Genomic DNA, 21,629 nt, shown 5'->3' on the forward strand with positions numbered 1-21,629 from the left:
GATATCAAGGTCATGGTGGGAACGCTAGCTTTTCTGCCGTGAGACCAGTACGAAAATTCGTTTATCTGAATCGTGCCATCGAGGAGAAACTTGTAGTACGGATGATAAGGATGTAACATGTACAGTTTGTTACCTTCGACGAACGTGGAGATTCTCTGTTGATTGGGTACGCTGTTGATTTCGATGGCTTGCAGAGAATGCAGTTTAGCGAATTTAGTATCGACGCTAACGAGGTTGCTGTGAAGCTGTCCCAGTGTATTTTGTACGGGCAACAAATGTTCGACGATGGTATCCGTTACTGTAGAAAATGACGGTTTGATTTTCACTTCCACGTTCAACTGCTTGAAGTTTTCGTTGAGTTCTTGTAATTTGGCACCGAAAGAGGCCAGCGTCGATTCCTGCGTGGATTCCAACACTCCAACTTGATCTCTGATGTTGACGACGATACTCTGAAGATTCTCGACTTGATTCAATTTCGAACTTTTTTCGGTAAGATCGTTCACGATGCTTCGCATCTCGGTAAACTGCGTGTGAAGGTCGGCGACGCTCTGCGAAGTGGGCAGCGTCGACACCAGCGAAGCAAGTTCGTCTCGAATCTGTTCCACGTTCGCCGTTTCCGTTTCTAGTCGTTTCAGCATACGTGATATGCTCCTTTTCAAAGCGTGTAATTCTTTTGAGGTGGGGAGATTGGCCACCCTACTCTCGAGATCGCTCAATGAACTTTTGATGTCGCTCGAATCGGATAGTGCCGTCACCGCCGATTTCAATTTTTCCAAATCTTCGCTCGAAGGTACGCTCGTCCGTAACGATTCCAAGTCACCCTGTATGTTGTCCAGTACGTGATGAAAATGAGCAAGATTCGTTTCGACGTTCAAATTTTCTAAATATTCAATCTTCTGCTGAACCGTGCTTAATGTGTCTTGTATGCTCGTCAACGCACTGGCTTCAGCGTGAATATTTTTAATTTCTTCGTTGATCAACTCCAGAGACGTCTGAAGCGTAGCGATGGTGGTTTGAATGTGTTCGAAATCTTGATAGGCCTCCAATTGAATTTTTATGTTCGCGACGCTTTTGCTGATGACCTGTAGTTCGTCTGACGATGGTAGGTTCGTCATGGTATCTTCCAAAGTCTGTAACTTGGATTTAATTTCTTCCAACGTGCCTGCGAATTCTTCTTGTAATTTGGAAACAACAACATGCAAGCGTTCTACATCAATATCCTTCACGACGGTTTGAAGTTCAGAGAAATTCTTTTCGATTGCCGAAGTTCGTTCTTCGATTTCGAGTTTCAATTTTTCCAAATCTTCATTTTTCGATTGAAATTGCTGCAATTTGGCCAAATCATTTTGAAGCTTATCCACGCTCAACTGTATATTTTGAACGTTGTCGTAACGTACCATACCCCGTTCGGTTAAGAAATATTGACCCTGGCAGGCCTTGTCAGCTCCTGCTCAGAATGTGTAGAATAAGCTTTGGAGCTCACCAGCCTCCTTTGGTTTTCAGCGGTGTATGTCACGTAGCAGCACCGAAAACCCTATTCCAAGTGACATCCCAGGATCAGAAGAGCGTCAGAACCATAACAAGAAATGTCATCTTACAGAGCAACCCCCCCCCCACGACTCTAACCCCCCTTAAGAAGAAGCATGAACATTTTTCATGTACATCGTCCCCTTTTGCTCTGTAAGGCCAGGCAGTGTCCTTCACCACATATTGGAACTTTCCGGGTACAGTCAACGACCCAAATGTGTTGAGACCCAGCCCTGTGGATCAGCAACCTGCCAGGCCACCTGTGACGTTTCATCCTACCAGTGGCCATAATTACTGTATGCAATGGCGTCTGCTGTGAACTTTCGGGGCCCTATCCTAACATCCCCCCAGTGTTCGCCATTGGACAAGGCATATTTTTGGGGCTTGGAACCGCTACTTGGAGTGGCTTCCCATGGACTACCCTGTGTTCGCCCGCCCCACGGCCCACGTCTTTTCATCTGACCTTTGCTGACCAGTATTCCGGAACTTTCCACACCGGGATTCGAATCCGGTCCCCCAGTGAAAATGATCGGTCAAGGACCGTGTATGTCACAGAACAGTGCTTCGTACCCCAGGACTCCGGGGTTGGAATGTATTTGGATTGCCCTGCCGTATCATTTCTCAGGTCATAGTGTGCACACATAGTGTGCTAAGAACGTCAGTGGCAAGTGCAAACATAACCTTCATCTATTTTTTCATCTTCGTGTGGTTGTGCGCAGTCCAGTGGAGTTTGGTGTTTACCACGGTCTTTTGCTCTCGCCTCGAACTGTCATCCTGATGAGGCGGAAGATTGCGAGCATGCGGCATTAAAGTCTCTCATGGATTACGTCTGGTGCTTGGTTAGCATTTGTTTAGGGGCCAGTCGCATGTATCGCATTACGCTGCAGTGTGTTGAACTTTCCGCTGACTCCACGGACCTGCGAACAACACTTTATATCGCATGTTGACCACCCGTCAGCATTGTTGATTACGAAAGACTCTTCCAGCGTGTGGCTAATGAAAACAAAAGACTTTCTTTCAGCTTTCAAGCTTGAGCTTAATTCTGTTCCATTTAATTTTCGGTGAAGGGTCTCCGACATTTTTTTATTATTTTATTTTATGTAACCTTTTTTTTCATGTAATAAACAACAACCTTTTAAATTTTGGTGAATGGCAGAAGGTTCAATTTAAACTTTTCATGACTACAATTTCAATTTTAGAAATTGTCTTGCAAGAGGGGGTGTCGTACCATACCCCGTTCGGTTAAGAAATATTGACCCTGGCAGGCCTTGTCAGCTCCTGCTCAGAATGTGTAGAATAAGCTTTCTACAGGAAATGGTAAGAACACTGGCCTTTGGCAAGAGGTGACGAGAGGCCAAGCGAGTGTTTAAATACGTGCGCATGAGAGCGACACGAGGTCTTTTAATCTGGAATCATCGGAGAAGCAGGAGCTACTGGTCTTATTTCTAAACCGAACAGGGTAAGCTAGTCTACACCCATTCTGCCATTTGCATTGCTCTTCAGTCTAGAAACGAATCATGAGTCTATTTTAATGAATATTTAGATATTTGTACCTGCCCGTTCAGGGCTGTCTCTACCATCAACTAGTACTAATAGTTACATCCCTATTTAAGATCCCCGCGTTCAGAGGAACGCTACGGTAAGAAGGTACGTCGACATAATTTTTTATGAGCGTTTTCAGTTCGGAATCGATTTTCAGAATGGGGTCGAGACATTGCGTTTGGAGCGTAGCGATTTCCGACTCTAAACTTTTGTTTAAGGTCTCCTGCAAAGCGATCAAATCGCTCCTCAACTTTTTAATTCGGACGTCCAACATGAGAATCTCTTCTGCGTGGTCTACACGCTTAGTGTTGCCGAAAATGTCGTTAGGCATTTTGGTTAACGGTTATTTATAATAGGATAGACGATTCGTAATTCAACGAAGAGAGGAATGAGTTTGTCGTAATCTCCTAGGAGTTCCACGTATAAACAATCTCCTGCAGAAACATCGTACGTAATGTTAGAAAGCATCTTGTCATGCTTGATTCGAAAAATGTTCTTGCCGGTAGATATTTTGATTTCGCCTACGTTTTCCGGATTCACGGTGATTTGAAGTTTTCCATCGATCGGAATTTTGTAAAAATGTAAATTGTTGTTGAAGACGTAAAAAGTTTTGCCGACGTCTTCATCCAATTTCGTCCAAATGCTGTTAAGGTGAACAATCAGTAGACCGTTGAGTTTAGTTAACATGGAAGGTAGAAATTCATGATCTGTCGTCGCGCGGTGTGCAGTCTCCATGTTGGCTTGTTTTCGGAAACCAAAGAGATTCATAGGTGTGCTGGTTATTTAAAATACGGTCAAAGTTTTTTTTGTAATAACAGTCAGTGTTTTTTTTGTAATGACTAACAAAATAATTTTTTTTGTTTTTTTTTTGTTTTGTTTTATGAATCTTCTGTTGAAGATGGGCATATGTTGCAGGTTTTACTTTCTGCTAAGCGATAGTGCCCCCACGGCAGTGTGTGGATTCCACATTGGAGGACGTACCTCTTGTCGTCGTTGGGATCCAGGGCAATCTTCCTCACTTTGTTGGTGGTCAACACATGGTCGACGCTCTGGATGCGCTGTTCTGCTCTTAGAACAGACGACCTGGTCTTGAGGCAATCGACGAAGTCCTCGAATGTGAGATGCTCCCGAACCACCTGTCTGCCGACACCCTTGGCCTTCTTGGTAACGCTGCCCTCGGCTTTGATGGTATAGGCCTTGGCGCGAAGACCTGCAAACTCAAGAATCACGTCTCCGTCCTTCTCATCTTTGAGTTTGCCAGGCACCTTCTTGTTGCTGGCTAGGATACCGTACTGGTTCGGCTGGGGATAGCCCGAGGTGTCGAAGAGTTTAACCAAAGATGGAACTGTGGCTATATCCCCGTATGCATCGGGTGAGCGGACGTGGTACACCAAGCTGTCCGTGTCCGTGTAGAGAAGCGAGATGTTGTGGCCGTAGTGTGGACGTAATATGTCGTAGTACGTCTCGAACATGTGGAGCTTGCTCAGATCCAGAACCGTGGCTCCCACATAGATGGGCTTGGTTAGTTTCACCACACCTTGCTTCATGTGAATCAGAGTCAGCTGCTCGTTATAGATTGTTCGAGACTTGAACAATGGGCTCGCGACAAGCTGACGACATCGCTCTTTCCTCGTCATCAATTTTATGTCCACGCGATTCCGTACATTCTCCATGGTTTTGCCAAACACTGCATTATTCATAAGCTTCAAGAAATCCTTATCAAGCTCGAACGTGGCTGTGGTGCGGTGTTCGGTGTTGACTTCAATATATGGACGCAACCACGGAGAATGCTCGAACTTGAGGATGTGGTGAACTGCGTGGACTGTGACCCCTTGCTGCATCAACCACCGGAGATTCTTGTAGTGCAGGATGTAATTCTTCTTGGGTTCGAAATCCATGACGAGCTTCGTTTGGTTGGAATCGGGTGGACACTTAAACTCGGGTGCAGGGGGAAGATCGCAAAACAAATCCTGCAGCTTCTCGGAGAACTCAAGGTCCACCTCGGCGAAAAATCCATATTCCAAATCATCGAAACCTTCAACGTCAAATTTGGTAGGGTCAGCCCACTCGAACCCCCTAAAAGGGAGTGGCTGCATCATGGAGTGCCCATACAAGTTATTTACGTCCGTGTGCATGATGTAGCTCGACGGTTGGGTGGAGTCGTAGTCAGTAGCCATGTGGTGATTGTTGGCGCGCGCGTGCCGTTGCGACACCTGGACTATTCCACCCCGCACAGCACGTTCCACAAACAGCACCATGTCTACGTCCGAAAGAAGCTCCAGCTTGATTTTCGTCACCAGAAACATGGCTGACCACGCCAGTCCGGGGAGACTATAGAAGTAGACGGGATCCAGGTGGTAGATGTTCATTGCGGTCGCCCGGAACGTCTGGAACACGTCGGCAAGGAGCGTCACATCAAGTCTGAGGTAGGCGTCGTGGTAGTCTCCGAGAGTTCGACAACCTAGCTCGCGCCACATGGACTGGGCGTGATGATATTCCTCGTCGGTGATGTTCGAGCCTCGTAGCTGACTGTAGAACTTCGCCTGGGGAGGTAGCGACGTCTCCACAAACTTGGTAGGGTCTGTGACGTATTCATAGGGGTAGACCCCCTTACGCCTGAAGAGACCGGCGTCCAAGTTTGGAAAATTTGCAGAGGTAATAAGCATTTGTTCGTTGCTCAGCTTCCCTGCGAGAGCATCGAGGCTGGCCGGGAGGAACCTCAGGGAGTCGAGGAAGCGAAGCTCGATGCTCCTGCTTTTTGAGTTGGGGATCGGCACCCACTTGCTGACGCTAATATAACGCTCCTCGTTTTGTGCCAGGACATTGATTCTTGTATTGTCGTACCCAAGATGCTTGATCAGGTGGTGAAAGTCGTATCCCGAGCCATTGTGAAAAAACACAGGGATGAAGCGCGGGTCCCAGGCCATACGGTTGCAATCGTTGCACCAAGGACCAACGTACCTACCGTTAAAGTGATCGTGGTGTCGGACTTTACAGTTTTTGGCGGTGTACTCCTCGGCGCAGACAGGGCAAGCGATGGCCTCGTCGTGTCTATGTTGATCGTCAGAAGACAGTGGGAGCATAGACTTGGGGGCCAACAGCACCTTCCCTATCTCGATGGCCTCGACAACCATCCTCTCGAGGAAGTGTTTGGCTGCATCGGGACCGCGATACACGTAGGGCTCGGGGGCAATGTGTTGGTCCCGTTGCACCACAACGTATGCGAAACTGGATGCCTCGTGGAGTTGGTAAGGGGTGGTGGAGGAAACTTCGGGATCGGGATCGCAAGTGGACAGGGGTTTGAGGAAGGCTTCGAAATCCGCGATGATGATAGCGGGGTGCTCCACCATGGCACCGTGCATATGGAAACACTCCACGGTACCAGGTTTGGGCAAGTCTGCCACCCCAGGCTCGTTGGCTTTGCAGTAGAGCTTGTGGTTAGCGAGCTTCTCGGCAGCGATGTTGGGACCTCTGATGCGCTGGTAATCCTGCCGTTTTCGATTACGAAATATAGACAAGCACCTGGGGCAAACTTCTATGTGGTGACTATCACTGCTCAGCTGGCTCGAAACAAGCCGAGAGAGGGAATGGATGAGAGTGTAATGGTGATGGGTCTCGTCCTTGATGAGCAGAAGATAAATTTCCTGCGCACCGCCGTCGTCTACGTCGCTCACCCGGATAGGGTACACCACATTTTCGTCGGTGAGGCCATAAACGTTGATGGCCAACCGAGGGTTGTGTGTACGGGCCTCGAACTTGCGAATGTCCGAGACCTCCACCGGGTAGTCAATCCCAGCCATCGCATCTTCCAGCTCTGGCTCGTAGGGTAGGTAGTGGTTAACTCGGTATGGATGGTTTTTCCTGTGAACAGGGTGCAATGCTGCAAGCACAGACCAAACGAAGCACTTGGCGTCACTGTTCTGAATGTTCAGGACAGCCTTTTTTTCCACAATCGCTTCTGGTAAGGGGACGTAGCTGGAGGCGGAGAGAGGCACAAACTTGCAAAGTTTGACGCGCAGTTCGTGACGCTCCCCACACAGCGAACCCCCCGAGCCCTTGGCTTGATGTTCCTCCTGCTTTGCCACCAGCTCCTCGACAAACTTGCTGTAGATGACCTCTAGGTTTTCGACATACGCCAGATGCAGCGTCTTCGCCTTGGTGTTGTGGCAGAAGCTGTAAATTTCATCAGACGGCTTCTTGTACCAGCAACGAAGCGATGCGTAGAATTTAGTGGAGGAGTGCGTAGCCAATGCATTACTAAGAATAGAAACTATCTCTGCTCGCTTCTCCTCTAAAAAGCTACGCACGTCGCATGAGCCCTCCGAAGTAAGGGGAAAGTCCTCTAACAAACGCTGGAAAGCAGACTGGTTCGCTTTTATCGCAAGCTTGACGCATTTGGCGGGTGGTGCATTGATGGAGGCTGCTTCTATCTTCCTCTTGGTTGAGCTGGTCGACGGTTGAGCCCCAGATGTACTTGTGCTTAAACAAGTAAGCTTATGCTTTTTGACATATGCAATTGTAATGTGTTTATTGCATCCGGAACACAGTTCGGTGGCAGCCAAATGCTTGCTTGGCACGCAGGTGCGACAATGTCTTGCAAAATTTTTGCTTGATATGTTTTTTTTGCACACAGGGCAACTTTTCATGGAGCGCATTTTTTCGGGGTATGTTTATTTATATATGGGCGGTGTTACCTTTATCAAATATGTGCTTTAATCAACTCTATAAAAAAATAAAAAAAATATATAAGAAAAATATAATTGTAGATAGAAAAAAAAACACAATAAATATTGTATGCATGTGTAATTCTATTTAGTTTATTTTTGTTAGACACAAATTTTCTTCAGATTTTATTGCCCATTAGTATATTTTTCCACCAATCTAGTAGAGGTATGAAACTATGAAAATATTCTTGTTTATATATATTCTATTATTTTGGCTGATATAATAGCAAATATATATATATATATAGCTATTTTGAAATTCTAAAACTTTCAGGTATACTTATTTTTACATGCAAACCTACATCATAAAAAAATTACACAATCGTATTTTTTTTCCATACACACATTTTTTATTTTCAGAAAAACAAAATTATTTTCGATCTTTATTTTTTTTAAATCAAGCAATAAACATTATTTGTGTTTATAGTATTTGTCGGGCAATAGCAGATAAAACAAGAATAGGTTTTCTACAATCCATAGTTTACGAGTTACAAAACAACTTAGAAATTACATCTTGAAATTTAAATTTAAAATAACTCGAAAACAGTAAACACTAATCATTATGTTTCCAATAGGTTGCAGAGTACCTTCAATTTTTTATCAAATATCATTAAAATTTTCGAATTAGAGTAAAAACTAAGCCAGCAAATCAAGTTTCTCAAAAAATAAAAAAAAATTGTCTGTATTTCCAAAACTTGAGGGGGTGGAATCGATTTTATTTGTTAGTCGAATAGTTTTCGTCGAATCCTATCCAACAAACCTAAAATCATCATCCTAGGTCAATTAGGAGCCGAGAAAATCAATGTCTTGGAAAACATCTTAAGATTTTTGTCTTAAGAAAATTTTCTTGACAGACCGGAAGTAACATCTTGACAGACCGGAAGTCGACTTTCTTAAAGATTAAGACAAATATCTTAAGACGTTTTCCAAGACATTGATTTTCTCGACTCCTATGGGGCTTAGAACTATGTAACTTTGGTCTATGTATATACTAGTACTTGCCCGACCCTGTGGCCGAGTGGTTAGCACATCACGCTGTAACGCCAAGGGTTCCGGGTTCAAATCCCGGTCGGGTATGGTTGTTTGCGAATGTCGATTTTCATCAATTTCATCACTCATCCCCATCTTTGCAAATTAGCTAAGAGGCACAAAACACAAAATTAAAATAAACTAAATCAATCAATCAATCAATTATTAAGTTCCGTGTTGCAATCATAAAATTAAATTTTAATTAACTTTTTTCTATCCATCTCTCAAATCTATATAGTTTGTTTATATTTGACATGTCGACCATTTTGTTTACGTAGCAAAAAAATCTCAAGCCATTTTTTTTTTTGTGATTGTTCGTTGTAGCTATAAGTATATTTGGATATAATTGCCAGATTTTATTTAACTTTAGGTTTAAAAATCAATAAGCATGCATAAAAAACTAAATATTTTAAATAAATAAGATTCGAATAACTATGTACTTTCCACTAGCCTTTGCGATGGTGCAGCGGTAGCATTGTAATCAAAAGTTCGATACCTGCACAAGTGGTTCTTGAAACTGTAGGTCCAGTCCCAATTAGCCTTACTGTGCATAAAATAGACTTAAAACATCAAATCAATCAGTACTTCCACTAACCTCTGCGATGGCGCAGCGGTAGCATTGTAATCAAAAGTTCGATACCTGCACAAGTGGTTCTTGAAACTGTAGGTCCAGTCCCAATTAGCCTTACTGTGCATAAAATAGACTTAAAACATCAAATCAATCAGTACTTCCACTAACCTCTGCGATGGCACAGCGGTAGCATTGTAATCAAAAGTTCGATACCTGCACAAGTGGTTCTTGAAACTGTAGGTCCAGTCCCAATTAGCCTTACTGTGCATAAAATAGACTTAAAACATCAAATCAATCAGTACTTCCACTAACCTCTGCGATGGCACAGCGGTAGCATTGTAATCAAAAGTTCGATACCTGCACAAGTGGTTCTTGAAACTGTAGGTCCAGTCCCAATTAGCCTTACTGTGCATAAAATAGACTTAAAACATCAAATCAATCAGTACTTCCACTAACCTCTGCGATGGCACAGCAATAGCCTTGTAATCAAGGGTTCGATACCCGGTAGAGGTACAAGTGGTTCTTGAAACTGTAGGTCCAGTTTCGATTAGCCTTACTGTGCATAAAATAGACTTAAAACAACAAAATCCAATCCAGAGTATCAACAAATTCAAAAAATAGAGTTTCCCCCTGTACACTTGTATAATTGTAAACTTCAAGTTCGATACCCGGCAGAGGTGGTTCGGATCCCACTGTAGACCCAGTTTCGATTAGTCTTACTATGCATAAAATAGACTTAAAACAACAAAATCCAATCGAGAGTATCAACAAATTCAAAACAATAAAGTTTCCCCTGTACACTTGTATAATTGTAAACTTCAAGTTCGATACCCAGTGGAAGTGGATTCTTTTCAAGCACATGTTATATATGCTCATATTTTTTTGTTTAGCATAATTTCGTTGTTTAATCAAAACAACACTTTCTGTTCACTAACACCGCTCGCAATTATTATTAACACACACTTGCAAAAAAAATAACAAAAAACAAAACTTACCTACAAAAAGCTGCTAGCAATTTAACACACACAAAAACAGTAGTATAATTGCGTAAATTTTAGTTTTATAACTGGTCAAGCAACTTGTGTGCATATAACTTATGCTGATATGGTACTCACCTGACAGACCAAACTAATTCGGTTTCTATTACACTTGATATTACACTTGGTATAGCATACACTTTTATGCAACTACCCAGTAGCAATACTCGACTGCAACTGATGTGCGCAGGGTTTCTAATAAAAACTTATACCTGTCGGTAGCTAAAATTCCAAGGTTGGTTTGAGTTACGTGTACATGGCTTTTGACGATAAATAATAACAAAAAAACAACACACCCGTCCATCATGATTTGAATCGCTGCCTTTGGAATTTTCTGTATTGTAGTCGTCATAATATGGGTCACCTTGGCATACTATAAAAAATCCAGCAAGAAGAATAGCGAAAAAGCAGACAAAAGCCCTGGCATGTATCACGCCCCGGATTCGCCAGATGTTAATCAATACCCGGCGGAATCAACACAATACCGACGAGGTCACCCGTACAAAAACCGGCTGGAGTTGGGCGAAGCAGACCTTCAGGTGGGAACAATAACACAGGAGACAATCAGACGCCACCGCCTCACGTTCCCACGCTAACTTCTCCAGTTACCAGTAGCACTTTGCCAAATAGTCAAAATACTACAACAACAATTAACCCACCCACTATTGCCGGCACCACCACTACCATACAAAAAAAACACGTGAAACCCTACAGAGGTGCGGTTATCTACAGCCGCAGCCGTTAGAACCTTTTTGGGTTGGGCACCACGCACCCTGGCGGGGTTAGGGGCCAGGCATCCTAAAAAACAACAATTATTTATTTGTTTGTTTGCCTCACAATACGAAAAATAATAAGAAGCACCAGCGCACACGTGTGTATAGCACATCGTGTTTCCCCCAAGAGAGGTTTACAAAAGTCGCGATAGGTCTCTCTTTCTTTATCTTACGGCAATGTTGGTATCTCTATTTTTTTTTAGTTGTAGATGGGTTGCCAACACACTCTAGTTAATAATGCTACATATTATACTCACACACACACACACATACTGTGTTGCCATCCATCCATCTCTCTCTCTTTTACAGCAGTATATATTTGTTACCGGCTCTATTGCCCAGTGCATGTATGTTACGCCAGTATATAAATTAGCTAAGCCCTTGCCAAGTAAGAAAAAAAGCTGTAGGTAGGTGTTGGCAACACTGTCGGTTGTTTAACTCTTCCCTCTCTCTCTCCTCTCTTTTTTTTGTAAAAAAGCTATGGCAAAAATACCAGTAGGTTGGCAAATTGCTTTATGCAATTAATTAAGGCAAGCCTCAAGCAGTATTGCCAGCTCCTTGCTTTAGGTTAGGTTAGGTTAGGTTTGGTTAGGTTAGGTTAGGTTAGGTTAGGTTAGATTGGTTAGGTTGGTTAGGTTAGGTTAGGTTAGGTTAGGTTGGTTAGGTTGGTTAGGTTAGGTTAGGTTAGGTTAGGTTAGGTTAGGTTGGTTAGGTTGGTTAGGTTAGGTTGGTTAGGTTAGGTTAGGTTAGGTTAGGTAGGTTAGGTTGGTTAGGTAGGTTAGGTAGGTTAGGTAGGTTAGGTTAGGTTAGGTTAGGTTAGGTTAAGTTAGGTTAGGTTAGGTAGGTTAGGTTAGGTTAGGTAGGTTAGGTAGGTTAGGTTGGTTAGGTTGGTTAGGTTAGGTTGGTTAGGTTAGGTAGGTTAGGTAGGTTAGGTTAGGTTAGGTTAGGTAGGTTAGGTAGGTTAGGCAGGTTAGGTAGGTTAGGTAGGTTAGGTTAGGTTAGGTTAGGTTAGGTAGGTTAGGTTAGGTTAGGTTAGGTTAGGTAGGTTAGGTACAAGCCTCAAGCAGTGTTGCCTTCTTGCTTTAGGTTAGGTTAGACCCAAAAACAACCTTGGTGATTTTTTCAAGTAAGAAGTTGGCAACACTGCAAGAAAATGAGGCTCGCCTTACGAGAGAAATCCATTAAGGCAAGCCTCAAGCAGTGTTGCCAGCTTGCTTGAGGTTAGGTTATACCCAAAAACAACCTTGGTGATTTTTTCGAGTGAGGAGTTGGCAACACTGCAAGAAAATGAGGCTCGCCTTACGAGAGAAATCCATTAAGGCGAGCCTCAAGCAGTGTTGCCAGCTCCTTGCTTTAGGTTAGGTTAGACTCAAAAACAAAAACCTTGGTGATTTTTTGAGTGAGGAGTTGGCAACACTGCAAGAAAATGAGGCTCTCGCCTTACGAGAGAAATCCATTAAGGCGAGCCTCACCGAGCCTCATTTTCGGGCGCAGAACCGGGGACACTGCTCTACTGCCAGTGTTGCCACATGAAGGGAAATTTCCCTTTTACAGGGAAATTCGGACCGAAATTTTAGCCAAAAGGGAAAAGGGAATTTCTATTTCTAAATACCACAATTTCAGGGAAATTTTAAGACATCTGGCTACATTATTGCAGTATATGTTAAGTTGCAGTTTAATATTCACATTTTCATTTTTTGTGTTCCCTTTCCTGCTCCCTTGAATATAGCCTATATCTATTTATAATTCTGTTAAGTATATCGCTTTTCTGCACCTTCGGATAATGGTAACGATGAGGATTAACGATTAAATGGATTCCTTACCAGGATCCAAACCTGGGATATCTAGTCAGAAAGGAATGAAAGTGACATATAATGTGAAAAAATTAACTTTTTATTCACATGGACATGGAACAATGGAAATACTACTACTACTGCTTCAACCACCACTAATAATAATAATAATTACAGCTACTGCTACCACTACTAGTTATTGTATGATTTGCTTAGGTGAAGGGAAAAATTGGTCCAAAAAGGGAAATTTTGCCCCTTGGAAAGGGAAATTGTGCCCTCATATTGTGGCAACACTGCTAGTCGCCTGAACGGGAAGAGGACACAAGGATGACCACACTCTCTTGAAAATCTGATCATTTGTTTTAATTTCAATTAGTTAAATATACACATTAATATTGGTTCCACATTTAGTCTAATATCACATCGTACCGCGTGGGTCAAAATAAACGATCATATGATTTGTAATAATAATAATAACAACTCGTGGCGCAACCGCCCGTGAGGGCCTCCCTGGTGGGAGATCACTTAACCAGTTACGGGGTGACGTGCGGTCGGCACGACGAAGCCCCAGTCGCTGTTGTGTGACAGTGTTACGCTACTCATTCTTAGCTCGCCAATTCTTTCACGATGGTGATCGGCTACCGGTTCCATACAAAAGCAAAAATCTCAGGAGAAAAGTTGTGGCGCTTCAAGTGTAAGTCCAAAGCCTGATACCGTACACCGCACGGATGCAGTGTGTGATATTATTTATAGTGCATGAACCTATTATTCGCAACGTAAATTTGCATAAATGTTGTAGGTTTAAATGAAAGTTTACCCTCCTCACATACGTAGTGTGGTATTAATTCGTCTGTTTTCCTCCTACCTGCATGTCGGAGTGGTTAACACAGCGTGCATCGTCACCAGAGGTCCCGGGTTCGAATCCAGGACTGGCCATGGGTGTTCTTTGCGAGTATCCCTACATCAATTACTCATCCTCGTCGTCGCGGTTAGCCAAAAGTGGCAGAAAAGCGACGCTGCATACATATAAAATCAAATCAATTCGTCTGTTTCCCGATAGATGTCCGTCCTAATTCTGCAGTTGAAAGCTACTTCTGGTTTGCTTAAGAAGATCAGGATAAGGCCCCTGCGCATTACTAGACTCCCCCTCGAGAATGGTTGAGAGGCAAGTTTCCAGTGTGGATAAAACGAGGTGCCCCTCTCATCAGAAATTCAGACATGACGTGCGTCAACTTACTGTGGTCCTTCAAGGAAAAGATCAGCGGATGAAAGGTGAAATTCTCCGCGTCTTCAGAATACCCCTCCAATGCAGCAGTGCACCGTGAATGATGGCCAACATACCAAGAAGTTCACTTTCATTTAGACACTCCCCCTACCATCGCAGCTTCGAATACAAATAGTGCAGAAGGTTTGTGCATCGTTTGTGCACGAATGTTCACAAAAAAGTTTCGTTTGTGCACGAATGTGCACGCAAAAATTTCGTTTGTGCAGAACAGGAAATCAGAGATATTAACACCTCAACTTCTGGGGTCAGCTTCCTCCACTTCTCCGTTTTTACACCACAATGGTGCCAAATAAATGTGTTTGTATTATGGACTGAGTCACACGTCATTCACTTCTGTACCTTACGTAACACCTCATTTGACATGGTTGTAATAAATGATTACACTTTAGGTCATCAGGTGATCTTCTGACGTCATATACTGCCTACCCGGTTGCATACCAACACAGGCAATTCCGACACATTGTCATGTAGCACGGAAACGGTACGTTTCCGGACATGGATTCCTATTCCAAATATTGCCTTCTCAGTCCCCTCTACAAGCCCTAGGAGTTTGTAAGGGTAATTTCCGAGCACACTGTATACTGCTCCCTACATATGCGACATTAAACAATAATATACAACACGATGGGATACCATCAAATAAAAAGCCGTAAATCATCTGTTAGTTTTTAACTAACTTTTACATTTCATACCTCAAATGAACCTCATTTAGTGCTCCCTGAAAAGATACTGGGCAGCTATTTTTCAAATAAGACCCAATTTAAAGTAAATGTAATTAATATTTAGAATTTTATCCTTTGTATTTAGCAAATAACATGTATGTCAAATCTATAAATACTTTATAACACGTTATGAATAATATATTAGTTACTAAAGCTTTACTTCAAACCATAAAAACTGTTTCTTGAGATATTGAGAGTCAACAATATGAATTCAAGAAATTAAAGCTGGCGTCATACGAGTTTAAGATGGTGGTGGATCATGTCAAGCAGCTCACCTTCAAGCGAATGAGTTGTGTAGATGCTGAGCAAAGTTAATAGTGTCTTAATCCTACATGTAACAATGCACTAAGAAATCATAATATTGGAATTCACACTCAGTTACCCTAACGCTGTAAGTTAAAATTCGATTATGAAAATGTTTCAACATATAAAAAATACTCTCATGAATGGATCCTTTGGAAATATTAGAAGAATTAAAAATGAAGAAATACAATGCGGATAAAAAATCTGCAATTAATCTTTAAACAATTAGGCAGATTGAATGTTGAATATACTATGCTGCTTGGGTCAAATAAAGTAAAACACTTTGCGTGCCATCTATTGGGTTCATGCATAAGTTCGTAGTGTTTTCTTCACCGTGGCAAAAGTATTTTTAATTTGATACTAATTTGAGATGAACGAAAGACAAATTAATCAGTAATATATTTTCCTTCATTGTCTATGACCCATTGTGCAACTATCAGATACGGCTAGGTATTTTTTCTATAGGCTTCATGCAAATCTTCATGACATTTTCGTGCATTTTTGCCATGGGACACATGGATTTTGATACAAAATCGATCTTTCCTTGGCAAGCATGTTTTACAGCAGTGAACAAAATGATGTTCCTTTCAACCTCGTACATACACAACAGCACTCGCTGCAACGACCACTTTTGGTACTCCACACATCGACAGGAACCCCAACCGACAATGTTCACAGTCTGATAGCACATGCACGGTGTTACCACTTCTTCCTGACAGTGTTGCCACTTTTAAATTTACAGCCCACGTATGTTTTTAATAAATGTAAGGAGATTTCAGACATCAGAGACTGATGCCGATTTTTACTGGACTCCGTGTAATGTGACGGTTGTAAATAGCCTAAAGGCACGGCCATGGAATTAGGTGGGAGGCAGAAGTTTGCGCTGTTGCCACATCGGAGCGGAACCCCGTGTGTTCGGAGGTTTGAGAGAATGAAATATCTCGTTGTGGAGTTGGTCTTTGTAATCCATATGTAGCAAAGTAACGGTATTTCTCGAAAGGTCAGGCATGACACAACAGTCCGGAGAGAGGTGGGTCTGACGTTGTAACTTGGCAATGCAGCCCGGTTGACGTTGCTACACAGTGCGCGGGAACCAGCGACTTTTGTCCCGCTCTCGCTTTCCTTTCTCCATATGTGGCACCAGCGCAATTATGCCCAGCCGCCTATTTTCACGGCAGTGCCTATACGTGCTAACGCACCCACAATGTTAATTTCAAATATTCATAGAGGATAATGACTTTACCTGAGGACGTAACTACCAACAAATTCATCTGCTCGGCTGCTTCTTTCTAAATATCTCAACGCGCAGTTTTCTCGACCGCTTGAAGATATGTCTGAAGAGTTGGAGCCTAGCATCAGATGAAAGGACATCAACGCCAAGAGTGATAAATTCGAAATCAATAACCGTCGACGATTTTGGAAGCATCAGCGAATCGGGGGAACAATCTATTCCTACTCCTTGGTGCTCCCCGCGTCTCCTCCTTTTCCCTCTCGCCCCCCTTTGTGTCCATCAATCCGCATTCCGCCGAATTTATGCTACAATCTGAGATGGAAAGTTCGCTGCAAGAACCGCTTCTCCTCCTGAAAACTCTCCTTTGTTAGAATTTCTAATGGCTTTTCGTAGTCTGAATCCAATCCATGCAGCGGGTTGATGCTGCGATGTTTCCACTACACCCTTTCCCGCTATCCACTTACTGTATTCTCAGTTTTGGCTTGCGAGATGTAGCTCGGCCAAACTCTACAGAGGTCGCCGTGCAACGAGCTTTTACAGCCCGTAGAGTACATCGAGAGAACAATTTCCCTTCGAGTTGCTTCCACATGAGGTGTAGCTTGTCAGTAGCAAGCGGCATTGGCGGATTTAGCGAGAGGTACCGGAGCATCCCAAAATAAATGACTAAGTGCAGGGTGGAGCAGAATCACCTGATGGTTTTTAAAATGATATAAAACAGTAAATAAAAAGAGATCGTTTATTCATATGGTAGTCTTACAGCCATATGTGTGCCATTACTCGTATTATATTAAAAAAAGAATATGATTTACACCAACATTAAGTACGGAAAATGACAAATTGCAAATGGTGCCCATTTTGGTCCACACACTGCTGAAACGTATTTTCTTCTGGGGAAGGAAAAAACCTGCCAATTTCTGTCTTGTTATTGCGTCGCGTGGTGGTGTTCTCACTAGCTGCCGTGTTAGTCGCTATGGAGCTGTGGAACGCAACACACCGCACTTTCATTGTTGAAACGTTGAAATGGGCGCCATTTGCAAGATGTTACTTTCCGCACTTAATGTTGGTGTAAATCATAATCTTTCAATAATAATGGCATACGTACATATGGCTGTAAAGCTAGCACATGAATATCGAAACTGTTTTTATTTGCTGCGTTATATAATTTTAAAAATCATCAGATTTATCTGAACCACATTGTGTTAAAAAAGTATTGGTAGCATATTACAACGAACAAAAATTGTTGGAGTAATCCTTTTCCAAGTAGTAATAGAATACGAGTAACGCAAATTTCGGAACTAGATCGACGTCGGAAATCGAATCCGGGACTGATGGACACAAAGCGAGAGCATTCAAGGTCAAATATTTCTCATTTTCGTGATAGATTCCCCTGAGGAAATGAATTCTCAAGCTTATCCCTTCTTGTTATCACTGTTAATAAGATAGGGCTACATCTACGTTACATAAATTTTTACTAATAATCAAAGTATCTTTAGGTTCGTTTCGTGGTTTTTCTAAACCTCTTCTACCTAAACATTTGCAATTGTAATGTAGTTCAGAAGTTGAATCCACGATACGATTTTCCTTTGTTCTTACAGAACATTCTTTTGATTTTCACTAATGTTTCGTCTGTTATTTTAGTCCAAACTGAAGTGCAAATGGTATCGGTGATGGAGAATGTTGAATTAAGATAACAACTATAGTCCTACCAAGAAGATAAAAACCTTCGTGAACTCATCAACTGAAGTTGACAGTAATTTGTTTTCTCCTCTCGCATTCACCGCGGACAAAAGTATTTCCCTTCGGTTGTGCCTGAGGGATCTCTTTTTGCCATCTTCATAACATCATTCCTTTGCTATGATTACACAAACACTTGTAACTAAATAAATACCGACTGTGTTGAACGCAGGGGCAGAATTACATGGGAAGCAGCTGATTGCATCACCCATGCTTCCTTACGGTTGAAAATTCAAGGACAGTTCCTGAGGCTTTCTTTATTCTTGGTACATCAGTAGTGCCCTTTGATATTGTACAAATGATGTCACTAAGCACATCAAAAGCACAATAAATTATGGCAATATTCGTACACAACAAGGTCCTATCTCTAAAGTTGAAAGTCTCCACCATCTGTGAGTGAATAACACATACGTATAACATTTTCTAAGGAGTAAACGGATGAAGAAGTTTGAGAAAATAGGTACAGATGGAGCGCACAGAATTGCATATAAACACAGAATCTAAATTTCTAACAAAGAAAGTATTTTGTGGCATTAAATTTTTCGTTGCTACTACTTATCTCGCTTCCCCTTTTCGGATGGGTCTCTCTTTTCACACCAATTCGAAACACAAACTCTGTCTTTAGTTGCACGACCTCGCATAGTAAATTGTGCAACCTTTGGGGAAGTAAAGATAACACTTTACTTCTATATTGTTATATAAAACTGTGTAATCAATTAGCCTCATCAAGAAGGCTATTTTTTAAAGTTATTATTTTTCGTTCAATTTTGAACTGCTAGCATTGTGACGTGTCGCTTTCTTCATATTCGATGGCGCTTCTTCAAAACTACTCCCTCTGTCCTATAATTATTGTCCGGTACACTTTTGTTTGTTGTCCCATAATAATTGTACGATATTCAAACTGAGACATTGGTGTATACAGAAGAAGTAAAGGAAACACGGGAATGTGTCATACAACGTTATTACTCAAGGATCAGTACAAATTGGCCGATCAAGTATCCAAAAGAACCTAAATAAAAAGTTACCATTTTGGCATACCCGACAATGGGACAGAGGGAGTATTATTCTAACAAATTCCTGCTAATAGTAGGGGATAGATTTTTACCAATAGTTCGTATATTCAGTTCTATCTACTAACGTTCAATACGTCGTCATTTGGAATTCTCTTGTGATATTTGCCGACTTCAAGGCGGCCCCGCCGACCCCCGTGTCGAAGTGGTTAGCATATCGCGTTACGACGCCAGGGGTCCCGGGTTCAAATCCCGGCCTGGGCATGGATGTTTGTGAGTGTCCATTCATCAAGTTCGTCATATCATCACTCATTCCCATCTTCGCAAATTATCGAAAAATGGCACAAAAAAGCGAAGTAAAGTAAAGCAACTCAATAATAATCCAAGTCGGCCCGAAATACTATAATGAGGTGGATCTCAGGAGGTAAATTTCCTCTTGCGCTCAAGGACAGTACGCCCCTGGTAATGGTACGAAAACGGAAACCTCATCACAGCGTATGGAAGTTATAGCAAACGAGGAGCACGCTTGCCCTTGCGGAAGCCAGTAAGTGTTCCGTGCGGTGCCAACATTCCGCCCGCACGCTGTACCTCAAGTTATAAGTTGTACGTTTTAACAGTGGGTTGGATAAAGGTTGTTTATTATATTTTTGTCATTGTGTTTTATAACTGATAATTATTAGGTGGGAAATTTCCGTGAGATCGTTTCTAATTATAATTTAACTTAATATAATTCATTTTATATAATAAATTGTACCTCTCTTTTTAATTTAGATTAAAGTCCAGGAGAGGGGTAGGAGCCCTCTTTTCACAAAACCCCACCTCCTGTTTCCTCTGCCATACTTGAAATGTATTACACTGAAACTAACGAATTAGATGCCTGCACGAACGCGACCGACGAAGCCTCCTACTTCCCTCAAACACTTATTTCCGTACAACGCTACACTCGATCTCGGGAATCTGTGCAGCATGACCGCACATAACCGTAGAAAAGGGGAGACGAGTGGGCGGAGCCAAGCAGTACGCGCTTACGGCAGACGTCTGGAAGCGGCAATCTCGTTTTCCCCTCCATGCACTCAATGTCCCTCTACTTGGGCAGAGAACGTGTTTGAGATTCCCGAGACAAGACTGTACAGTATCGCTGCTCACTCTGCATACAAGAGCGCTCTTACCTTGGCTTGACCAGGTCTAGTTTATACGTACAAGAGTTTGCCTGTCAAGTGCCAGACGAAAAGGGCTTTTTCCCCAACAAGCGCTGAAGCCCATTACACCCGTGACCTACGAACTACAAATTGCCCGGAAGTAGAAAGCTGCTCGTGCTTCTTTGGTACGTTTTTGCGAGAATCTACTCGCCCCCTACCAAAGCCGGCCTCCAATTACAGTTCGGATTACCAAGGGCTCCACTTTCTTATTCGGGGAGGGTTGCTCATTGGAGAGGTAATTTGCATCGGTTCCCGAGGTCGCCGGGCCGACATTTCCTAGAAGCCGTATCCTCCGGGCGTCCGGGGCAGGCAGTGAATAACTGCAGAATCGATACGAGAACTTAATGCCCATTGTAATGCAACCGCAAGAACTTAGGCGATCGAAGACTGCGGTTCACGATGCGCCGGCGTCACGTGCTTGAGGTTGGAAGTTCGAATTCCGTCGCTCCCGCTCAAAAATGTCAATACCCATATCCACGGAGGGCACTGGGAGAAATTAGCAGCCAATTTGTTCGCCTGGCGATGACGTCAGAGGGAAGACCGTCTTCCATGTTCGGAAGTAGACTTCGAGGCGATGATTGGCAATTAATGCGCGTTTGTGGAAGAGCGCTTTCGTGTGCACGCCTGGGCTGCGGAGCGAGCAGCGCTACTGTAGCGTTGTGAGAAAAGCTGGAGGCTTCGTCGATCGCGTAGGAGCAGTGGGGAACTTTCTTGAGTAACAGAGCAGTATGACATCGTAATCGTGGTAGAAGTAAAGGGGGTGGTGGTTCCTTGAAAAGGAGGGCTCCTCCCCAACAATAGTAGTTCCTTACCTCTCAATGCAAGTGGTTCCTTGAAGTGCAGTGTGCAGGAGGGAAGCTCCTACCGCACGGAGCGCTCGCTACCCTTCAAAAGTGCGAGCGAGATTCTCAAGTCTGACCTAATGAAATACTTTTATTTTACTACAATCAAATAAATCTAACATTCGAAGGCTGTATAGGGTGAGTCAAAAGTTCCTTAATACCCCCTATAAAATGTAAAGGAATTATGCTGGGTAGAATTGGTAATGACAAAAGCATATTAGGCCTAGGGGGAACTATAGTTGAGTGTGTCAAGTGTAGGTCCGCCATATTGTTGGTTGCCATATTGAATTCAACTCAAAACTTTTAA

Source organism: Lepisma saccharinum, chromosome 11 (assembly GCF_977018435.1).
Source record: "Lepisma saccharinum chromosome 11, izLepSacc3.1, whole genome shotgun sequence".
NCBI lineage: Eukaryota > Metazoa > Arthropoda > Insecta > Zygentoma > Lepismatidae > Lepisma > Lepisma saccharinum.